This window comes from Cibotium barometz, chromosome 37, assembly GCF_041138505.1.
Source record: "Cibotium barometz isolate CiBa-2024 chromosome 37, ASM4113850v1, whole genome shotgun sequence".
NCBI lineage: Eukaryota > Viridiplantae > Streptophyta > Polypodiopsida > Cyatheales > Cibotiaceae > Cibotium > Cibotium barometz.
Genome location: NC_141082.1, coordinates 21,668,844 through 21,679,094, shown reverse-complemented (window position 1 = coordinate 21,679,094; position 10,251 = coordinate 21,668,844). Strand labels below are relative to the sequence as shown.

Here is a 10,251-nt window from a genome sequence, read left to right as displayed (position 1 = left end):
TAAGGATGGGGGTTCAATAAGCTGTACTAGGATCTCTTGAACTGACGATACTATCGTCATCACCCAACTTCTTTTTCAATCTACTGACCGGAAAAACTAGATGAACTTTAGAGCTTTATGATAAAGCTAACTTATAAGAAACATTACCTACTTTTTTAAGTATTGTAAATGGACCACAATACCTTGGAGATATCTTCAGACTTCTCCCCATTTTCAAAGATTGGGAGTGTTCGAAAACCTTTAAAAACACTTTATCACCTTCCTCAAAGATGATTTATCGATGGTCTTTGTCGGCATAATGTTTAGCACGGTCTTGTGCTCTCTTAATATTATCTTTCGTGATTTTTGTCATCTCCTGGAGATCTTGAAGAAAATCTTTCGGCATAATGTTTAGCACGGTCTTGTGCTCTCTTAATATTATCTTTCGTGATTTTTGTCATCTCCTGGAGATCTTGAAGAAAATCTTTAACCTTTTATATCTTTTCTTTCTTGAGTCCAACGGACACTAGAGATCGTGGTCTAAAACCATACATCAAGATAAATGGACTAAATTCCATTGTTGAATGTCTGGCACTATTATAGGCGAATTCCAATATGGGTAAATAATCTTCCCAATTGGTTTGTTTTGCTTACATATGCTCGTAGCATGTCTTTCAAGACTTGGTTGACTCTCTCTTTGACCACCACTTTGAGGATGATCAACTGTCTTTCATACTTATCATGGTGTCTAATCTCTTGACCACAGCACGCCATAAATGCCTGTTAAACTTTGTATCTCAATCACTAACTATATCGGCAGGTAAGCCATATAGTCGATAGATATTTTTAATGAACAGCCTTGCCAACTTAGGCATAGTCACTGTCGTTTTTGTTGGAATAAACCGACACAACCTATTTATGAAACCACCCAAACCAAATCGTGGCCTCTATTCGTTTTAGGTAATCGAACTATAAAGTCCATTGAGATACTCTCCCATTTGCCATTTGGGATCTCTAGTGGACTAAGTAAACCACCTACCTTTAGGTGCTCTACTTTATTTACCTGGCACTTTTGGCATTTTAAGACATAGTCATGGACATCCTTACTTAAGCTAGACCAATAAAATTGTCTCTTAACTAGTGCATATGTCTTCCATATTCCAGGATGGCCAGCACTCAGACTATCATGGCATTCATATAAAATACGGTGCCTAATGTTTGAGTCCGAAGGTATTGAGTCCGAAGGTATACATACTCTACTTTTGTAAAGTAGGTAACCATTATCAATGGAAAAATTCTTCTAACGATTTCTTTCGTCACTTGTAAGTGACATGTCTCCTTGAGACATCTCTCAAGACTTACCTCTAGTGGAAGTGTCTGTCTCCTGATCGGGGCTATGTTTATTTATGTTCAAGGGATCCCTCTTGTCTATGACACTCCACATAATGTGGATCATCAATGCATTTCCCCTTAAGTGATTCCAAAAAATCACTCTTAATTTGAGTAAAACTCAACTTATTAACCATGGGCATACGACTAAATGAATTAGCTACCACATTGTAACGTCCTTTTCTATATCTCAGTTGAAAGTCATACTCTTGGAGAAACTCTACCCATCAAGCTTTGCATCCTCTCAACTCTTTTTGACTAGATAGCCATTTGATACTCTTATGATCAAAGACTATCTCAAATCTGGCACACCATATAAATAATGCCTCCACTTCTTTAAGGCATGAATTATAGCATGTAACTCCCTTTCATAAGCTGAATAATTTTGTTAAGCTCTATCCAGCTTTTTACTTTCAAATGCAATAGGTTTCCCTCCTTGTAAGAGGACTACTCCTACTGCAATATTACTAGCATCCATCTCTACCACCACAAAGGGTTGATTCGAATCAACAACTTGGAGAATGGGAGATATAGCTATAGCTACCTTAAGTTTTTCAAAACCTTTTTTCTAGGAACCCCCCAAACAAAATTCTTTCCCTTTCCTTTAAGCTGATCCATTCGGAAAACAACTATCTTAGCATAATCTTGAACATATTTTCTATAGGATCCAGACAAACCAAGAAAAATTTGTAATTCTTCTAAGTTTGTGGGATGTGGCCATTTCAATATGGCTTCAACTTTCATTGGATCCATACGAATGCCATCTTCTGAGATTATGTGGCCTAAGTATTGGATTTTTTTAATTAAGAATTCATATTTACTCTCTTTGGCATAAAGTAAATGCTTCCTAGGTAACTCAAATACTTGCAAAAGTGTTCAAGATGTTCTTTCTTAGTGCGACTACAGATCAGGATATCGTCTAGGAAAACCACGATAAATTTTCCTTAATAGGGTTTCAAGACACTATCCATGAGTGTCATGAACGTGGCCGGAGCATAAGTCAAACCGAAGGCCATGACTAAAAACTCATAGTGACCAAACTTAGTTCGAAACGCAGTCTTTTGGACATGCGCTTCCCAAATTCTCACTTGATGATATCGAGATCGTAAATCGATTTTTGTAAAGTACTTTTCCCCTTGGAGTTGATCAAACAACTCATCTATTCGTGGAAAAGGGTACTTACATTACGGGGCTGGGGAGGTAGCAAAAAGGGCCCTCTAAGAGACGTTTTTCTCATTTTCTATCTCTAATAGAGAAAACGTTTTCTACTCATTTTTTAACGAAATCTCACAAAAAAGATCTTTGTTGAATTTGATGGTTCGTTAAAGCCCTTGAAAAAATGTGCACGAGTGTATCTCATAGATTTGCAATCAACACCGAGGTAAGAAGCTTAACCTACCAAAATAACAAACTTTTGGAGGCTAGTTTGAAAAACTGAATGGCAACAAAATCTACTGCATTAGCCATGGAGACTCCTATTAGGACGGGATAGCCATCACAACAATCATGGTGGACAATGCAAACACGCAAATCTACACAGTTCATGCTAAACTTCCAAAAGAGTATGCTATGCCGAAGGACCGTTCTGATGAGGGCAATGGAGAGCCTTGCATTCAAAGAGGTTGCAAAAGCTATTAAGAAGCAAGATATTGTCTAAGGTAGATAATCCAGTTGAACTTGATGATGCAAAGAATTTAAGATGTTGTCCAGAACATCCAGTTTTATAGTTCTGCTTGAAAATGGACGAAAGCGAGATAAAAAGAGACAAAAACTGGAGCGTGTCAGCTTGGTGGTTATGAACGGAGGCGTTATGTCCATCACAAAGATCAATGAAGAGGGAGAATCCAACAGCTTTCAGCGTTCAATCGGAGAATGATACATGGTGGCTTGCTGCTGTCGAGGTGCCAAAGGAGAATTATGGCGTTCTTTCTTGGATCTTCTCCTTGTCACATCTCCCAGAATCCATAGGCTGACAAATCGATGGTGAAAAATTATTTGTTGACGGAGGAGGTGAGTTCAACATGGACTTGCATATATCGGAAGATCTTAAATCAAGTGTCTTGGTCGATGCGAACAAGGGCCAAGAGCGAAATAATGTTGCCCCTTCTGTAGAGTTCAACGCAAAATACAGAAAAATACCAATGAGATTAAATGGGTGAAAGATTGCGTGTCAGTGGATTATACCAAGCCACCGGATATTGATCAAAGGAGCAATAATGCAGAGGAAACCGATTGCGTTTGGACCCCATCCCACTGACTAATGCGCATTTTTGTACTTTACATGTGGAGATGAGGATAATCGACAAATTAGTCCACCTTCACATAAACTACGCAAACACAATGCCTAACAGAAGAATGTCATGCATGACATTGAAGGCATGCTAAATGAGATGGGTGCTTATGGAGGCAATACTAGAGCTGGAAAAGATGTGCAGCTTTCAGGAAAGACAGTAGATGTACCAAACAAAGTCTCCATTGGGGGGGTCAAGTGTAGGCGTTTCCTAGTGCCTGTGTCTGACAAATGCTATGGAAAGTTTGAGTACTGGAGACGTTTGTGTGGGATAACCACTTCAAAAACAAAAAAATGCAAGACAAGCTCTCATGTACAAGGAAGTTTTGGTTAATTTCAACAAACTTGTAGTGTACCTTTGCCGCCATACTATCCATCCTGTGATGAAGCTGAAGAGTATCAGGTCACTGTCACTGCATTCTCCACTATGTTTATCAAAGCTTGGGGAGAAAGACATTGGTTTTTCTTGAATTAAAGAATAAATTATTTCTATTTTCATACTTACTGTATCCTTTTTTTCACAATGTTACCTCCTTTGGCAAGCCCAATATTTTGGTCTGTGTATCTGCGTTGCTTAGGGATCATCCGTACTATCCATGGTTTGGTCACACAGCTCAGTATTTTGGTCTGTGTATTGAGGGTGTGTGGGTGATTTGGGTTGTTTTGGTATGAGTATTTTGGGGGTGTGGGTGTTCTGGGTTTTTCTATTTCGGGACTCTGTGTCTGTGTTTGGTTCTGTGTCTGGAGGAAGGGACGCAAATTTAGAGGATAGGAAGGAGCATGCAGGAGAGCCACTGACCTATGCAATAGCTTTGGCTTCGTTTGCTGCTTCGTCTTCGTCTTCCTCTACTTCGTGCGATAGCTCACGCGAACGTTTGAAATAAACGATTATAAGTCATGGTGGCTGCGCAAGCGTAACCGTTGAACTAAAGGTGAGTGACTGCGTTCACCAGAAAGTAGCAAAAAACAACCGACTTGCTGGTCCCATGCCTTAGCTTTGCCAGGGTCATGCATGAGACCCTCCAGGCTTACAGAGAGTACAAAGTGACACATGTGGCATTGTGTACCATGCAAGAGGTAGCAGAAGCGCACCTTATCGACTTGATGGGGCCGATGGCATGGAGTAGCTATTAACATAGGCAAAGGGTCACCTTGATGCCAAAAGATTTGTGCCTTGTGAAAAGACTACGGAAAGACCAGTATGCAGTAAGCTATGCATCCATGTCAAAGACGGCCTGGTCAGCAGGCTAGGTGCAGAAGCACACTGTTGAAAAGCGGCAACAAGGAAAGAAACAAGAAGCTCCAAAGATATAAACAGTGCTAGAGAACGATAATGATAACATGCGCATTCTGTCACACCAATACAGAGTCTGTTGTTCTCGGCGATGACTTGATCAATGCTGGTGCGGCTTGGCTCCACAACACTTGCATGAAGGGTGATCCGCTTGACGAAGTTTGTCGCTACTCGGTGTTTCTAAGCATAATGCTGCTCCGGGATCATTAGCACAAGGATTTTCTACATTAAAGACCGTGGGTTTTTGAAGACAATGAAATACATTCTTTTTCCTATATATCATGCGTAAGTAAATTTGAAGTTTGGTGAAAAACCTCTTTACAAGTTTAAAACACCATATTGTGGAATATGGGAATTTTCCACAAGTTTGGGACACGTGGTCAAAAGTTTGGATTAACCATAACTTGAACACCACTAATCCAAAATGAGCGCTTTATAGCTCTTTAGATTCCATTTTTCAAGCGCTTTCCAACGATAGGTCATATGATAGGGTTTTGAGAAACTTACAAACATGTTATCCATGTCCCCTTTTTTAAGTATTCAAAAATGGGAATTGGAAAATTCCCAAATTCACTAATATGGTGTTTTAAGGAGAAAAGAGTTATTAACAGACAGACTTATTGTGGAGGAGGCGCGTCTAACCGTTGAACTAAAGGTGAGTGATTGTGTTTTGCTAGGAAAGTGTAGCTGAAGATGTAAACACAGCAGAACTTTTTCTGAATTAAAGAAATACAATCAAGCTTCAAAAGACATGTTTTCCAAAATTGTTGTGACTAATTGTCTTACATAAAATGCTTGAACAAGGTTTACATTGGAGAGATGTTTAAGTGGAATACATCCTGGTTTTCAAAGAGTTTTTGTATTGTAAGACTGGTTTCTCTTCTCTTGCGAATAACTTTGTTGAGGTGAAGGAAAACAAAATCTTCAAGGTAGCATCTATTTCCTTGTAAAAGTTGTCGAACATCAAATAAAGACCACCAACGCTCCACTTTTATCACTTCTACCTCCTCGTTGTTCAAGAACACTGTTGTTGTTGCAAGCATTGTTGCTTCTGCACGTGTATGCTCTGTTTCTCTCCATGATGTTCCTTCGTGTGCATACCTCGTGAAAGAGAAGGTCATACGTAGCTCTAGGGTTTTGATGATGTACCTAAAAGAAGCAGATGAAGGGTTTAACTCTGCCTTGACCAACTCTCTTCCTATTTAGACCTCTTTGGTCAAGCAGGCTTCTCCAAAGAGATCATGAATGATAGTTTCATCACATTTTGAAAGTGTATACATTGTCCTTGTCTTCTTCATGGCTGCACTCTGTTGAAACAAATCAACAAAAACATTGAAGGGAACAAGCCATTTCACATGAACCCTTTTTGACCTGAATGTCACCTTCATGTTATTCTTTATGTCTGCCTGCTACAAGTTTTGTCTGCACACAAACTCAACTGTTTGCGTGCATGGCACTGCCCACTCTTGGCTGTGGGGAAAGGAGGGAGAGGAATGTGAAGAAGAGCACCATATGCTTGGCCTGTTGAGGGAGTCTCATAAAATTTATTGTAGAAGAAAAACTCCTTTTTTATCCGTTGGTTCATCCGGTATACTTCTTCTCCCATCTCTACATGCCAGACATCTAATAGACCTGTAATGCTCTCGATTGGCTGCCATTCATAGATATCCGAGGGAAAGATATCTACAAAGACCAGTAAAAAATTTAATCAATGGCACAATAGTGTGTGGTGGGACAACTCTAGTTGATGTGAATAAAGCACAGACGAAGCTTTCATAGGCCATTACTGAGTGGAAATAAAGTTAGCTAATTGATTCCACTCAAGAAACAAGAGCTCGTGGCTGAGCTCGTCGATATAATGTAGCGGGCTCAGCATAATGCTTAGGTAGTGCATGTAGAAAATGGGGCCATCCCATGGGGCTACCCCAGAGAAGAGTCTAAGGCTCTTTCACTGGGCATGGGCCAGCTTAGAGCCACCCCAACGGGCCAAGAAGGCCCCAAGTAGTGCCCACCAACCCTTGCATGGGCTGGGCAGGTTGTCGACCAGCCCTAGGGGCCCTGGCCAAGCAGCCAACAAAGCCATGGCCCTGCCCAGCCAGTCAGCTAAGTGTGGGGCAATCCCACATGGTTTTTGTATAACTACCCACCAACAGGTGGAAAGAGGTCAGGTGATCTATGTATCTGGTCTACGACCGGGTACCAGACATCTGTAGGTGCATGTAGGATTGTATCTAGAGAAGCGGCCAGCCCATAAGACTACCCCAGGGCAGAGCCTTGTGCTCTTCTTGTGGGCATGGGGGATGTATAGAACCCCCCCAATGGACCAAGAGGGCCCCATAGTGTGCCCACCAACCTTGGCTTGGGTGAAGGGAATGTCGACTAGCCCTATGGCCCATGGATAGCCAGTCGACTCGGCCCCAGGCCCTAGAGAAGCTAGTGGCCAACTATAAGACAACCCAAATAACCAGCCCAGTAGTTTCCTAGCAACTGACCGGTTTTCTTAGGGTCGCCAAACCATACACAGTCAAGGGGAGGCTCTAGTCCTATGGGTATTCGGGACCCAATATTGTGTCCTCTTCTCCCTCTCTCTCTCTCTCTCTCCCCCTCTCTCTCTCTCTCTCCCTCTCTCTCTCTCTCTCTCTCTCTCTCTCTCTCTCTCTCTCTCTCTCTCTCTCTCTCTCTCTTTTCTGCACATCTACTTCAATTTTGTGCATTATTTTTGTCGTGAAAGATTGTTGAATTCTAAGCATGGAAGTTACTGATTCGAGCCCGTAGCTTCCGCATGTCATACCGAGAATCTCTCCATTATATTGGTGGTCTTCATCCCAAGACCCTAGGAAGGTGTGGAGTCAACACCCAGGTAACAAGCTTAACCCACCAAAATAACAAACTTTTGGAGGCTAGTTTGAAAAACGGAATGGCAACAAAATCTGCTGCATTAGCCATGGAGACTCCTATTAGGATGGAACAGCCGTCACAACAATCATGGACAATGTAAACACGCGAATCTACACAGTGCACGCTAAACTTCCAAAAGAGTATGCTATGCCTTCATGACCAAACTTAGTTCAAAACACAGTCTTTTGGACATCCGCTTCCCAAATTCTCACTTGATGATATCCGGATCATAAATCGATTTTTGTAAAGTACTTTGCCCCTTGGAGTTGATCAAACAACTCATCTGCTCGTGGAAAAGGGTACTTACATTAGGGGGCTGGGGAGGTAGCAAAAAGGATCCTCTAAGAGACGTTTTTCTCATTTTTCTCTCTAATAGAGAAATCGTTTTCTACTCATTTTCTCATGAAATCTCACAAAAAAGAAGATCTTTGTTGAATTTGATGGTTCGTTAAAGCCCGTATCATATAGATTTGCAATCAACACCCACGTAACAAGGTTAACCCACCAAAATATCAACACCCACGTAACAAGCTTAACCCACCAAAATAACAAGCTTTTGGAGGCTAGTTTGAAAAATGGAATGGCAACAAAATGTACTGTGTTAGCCATGGAGACTCCTGTTAGAACGGAACAGGCATCACAACAGTCATGGACAATGCAAACACGAAATCAACTCAATTAAATAAGATGTTTTTTTTTAAAGTCACAACAGTCATAGTGGAAACATGAAAAAGAGGGTGAGATCGATGAGGTCAGTGTGTTGGTTCATTATATAAATTTGTAGAACTTATGCAATTAAATCTTAATGGTGTTTTGGTATTTTGTAGGATGACTGCATTAGCAAACACGGCAAGTGGAGAGAAAACCAAAGGCAATCTTCCAGCACAATTAATACAAACATCCGAGCTAGTGGAGGGAATTACAAGCAGACGAAGGATCGTTCTCATGAGGGCAATGGAGATCCTTGAATTGAAAGAGGTTGCAGAAGCTATTAAAAGAAGCAAGATATTGTCTAAGGTAGATAATCCAGTTGAACTTGATGTTGCAAAGAATTTAAGACAATCCTATTGTTGTCCAGAACATCCAATTTTACAGTTTTGCTTGAAAATGGACGAAAGCGAGATAAAGAAGAGACAAAAACTGGAGCGTGTCAGCTTGGTGGTTATGAACGGAGCCGTTATGTCCATCACAAGATCAATCGGAGGATGATACATGGTGGCTTGCTGCTGTCGAGGTGCCAAAGGAGAATTACAACGTTCTTTCTTGGATCTTCTCCTTGTCAGATCTCCCAGAATCCATAGGCCGACACATCGATGGTGAGAAATTATTTGTTGACGGAGGAGGTGAGTTCAACATGGACTGGCATATATCGGGAGACCTTAAAACAAGTGTCAAGTGTCTTGGTCGATGTGAACAAGGGCCAAGAGCGAAACAATGTTGCCCCTTCTGTAGAGTTCAACGCAAAATACAGAAAAATACCAATGAGATTAAATGGGTGAAAGATTGCATATCAGTGGATTATACAAAGCCACCGGATCATGATCAAAGGAGCAATAATGCGGAGGAAGCGGATTGCGTTTGGACCCATCTTCCCCATCCCACTGACTAATGCGCATTTCTGTACTTTGCATGCGGAGATGAGGATAATCGACAAATTATTCCACCTTCACATAAACTACGCAAACACAATGCCTAACAGCAAGGATGTCATGCGTGACATTGAAGGCATCCTAAATGAGATGGGTGCTTATGGGGGCAATACTAGAATTGGAAAAGATGTGCAGCTTTCAGGATAGCAGCATACATACCAACCAAAGTCTCCATTGGGGGGGGGTCAAGTGTAGGCATTTCCTATTGCCTGTGTGTGACAAATGCTATGGAAAGTTTGAGTACTAGAGACGTTTGTGTGGGATAACCACTTCAAAAACAAAAAAATGCAAGACAAGCTCTCATGTACAAGGAAGTTTCGATTAATTTCAACAAACTTGTAGTGTACCTTCGTCGCCATACTATCCATCTTGATGAAGCTAAAGAGTATCAGGTCACTGTCCACTGCATTCTCCACTGTGTTTATCAAAGCTTGGGGAGAAAGACATTGGTTTTTCTTGAATTAAAGAATAAATTGTTACTATTTTCATACTTACTATATCCTTTTCATCACAATGTTACCTCCTTGGCAAGCCCAATGTCTCCTTGGCAAGCCCAATATTTTGATTTGTGTATCTACGCTGCTTAGGGATCATCCGCAGTATCCATGGTTTGGTCACACAGCTCAGTACTTTGGTCAGCGTATTGAGGGTGTGTGGGTGATTTGGGTTGTTTTGGTATGAGTATTTTGGGGGTGTGGGTGTTCTGGGTCTTCCTATTTCGGGACTCTGTGTCTGTGTTTGGTTTTGTGTTT

The 10,251-nt window shown here is 41.2% G+C and overlaps 1 pseudogene; it reads right to left on the bottom strand.

Moving 5' to 3' along the window:
• Positions 1 to 5,758: 5,758 nt before the first annotated feature.
• Positions 5,759 to 6,651, bottom strand: LOC147617064 (uncharacterized; annotated as a pseudogene).
• Between the last annotated feature and the right edge of the window lie 3,600 nt (positions 6,652 to 10,251).